Genomic DNA, 1,131 nt, shown 5'->3' on the forward strand with positions numbered 1-1,131 from the left:
GCGGGTTTCGCTTCGCTTCCAATTGCACTTGATTACGATTCGTTGCAGGTGGGAATGCAATCCGCAGTAAATAAAGGAAATGAAGCAAACAATGTGGCGGGTTAGGAGCTGAACACAGTTGGAGTCGGAGAATGCATATTTTACACAGAGCAAAGAAGTCCCGTTACCGTGGATAGACATGGTCGAATGAGGACGAGTACATTAATCAATTGCTTAAGGAAACACTGCAGTGTATAGCCTACAGAATATTCTGTCTGTCTGTGCGTGCCGTAAACATGGAGTGCTGTCACTGTGTGGGGACTGGGGAGTAGGGACTTTCATCTCGATAAACTTGTAAACATTTTGCGCTGCCGTCTGTTATATCAGTGTGCTCAGCGCTGTGCCTCCATGCCCAAAAGAACAGTGCGTGGCTGCGTGCATATAGTGAGAGAGGGGAGGGGGGGGGGCAGGACTCCAGTCCCAGACGCACGACACAGGCACGTTATGAGTATAATCTCATCACCATAGATTTCACTGTGTAGGCTAGTTTATGAATGGAACACATTGATAAAGGTCCCCCTGCTGCTTTTCCAATTGCTGCGGATGACAGTGTGAAGGCAAGCCGCAGCAAATTAAATATGCAAGAATCTTCAAAGAAACTTCTCCGCCCATTCGCATCGAGTCTACCAAAGTATTAGGTGGGAATGTGACCTTAGTCTACCCTATTACACAACTACAGTACACTGTATACCATTTACCCTGGGTGTGCATGTCTACGATGTGCGACCATCCACTAAAAGATGTGAAGGGCAGAATAAAGGGTTTTCAAAACAAAGCTGAAACAGGAAGCGGAGGCTGTGAAATCCTGCAATTTCCTTCTTCCCATTTGCGACGCGTGACACTCGAGGTGAGCCGTCCGAAGTGCGTCGAATTTCTAGTTCATTTACATTTGTACACTCTTGAGTTACAAATTAATGAATTAAGGATTTTACAAAGTACTTCTCTTCTCAGCTAGCTCTGCATGGGCTTACACACAGTCAGCATCTATGCATGAGCATGAGCTTCACAGAAACTCTAAACTCAAGACACGTCATTCATGTGCAGCAGGATTTCAATTCTCACCTCCCACTGTAATTAAAAAAACGCTCAAAA

Source organism: Protomyctophum parallelum (assembly GCF_964188405.1).
Source record: "Protomyctophum parallelum genome assembly, chromosome: 6".
Classification (NCBI taxonomy): Eukaryota; Metazoa; Chordata; class Actinopteri; order Myctophiformes; family Myctophidae; genus Protomyctophum; species Protomyctophum parallelum.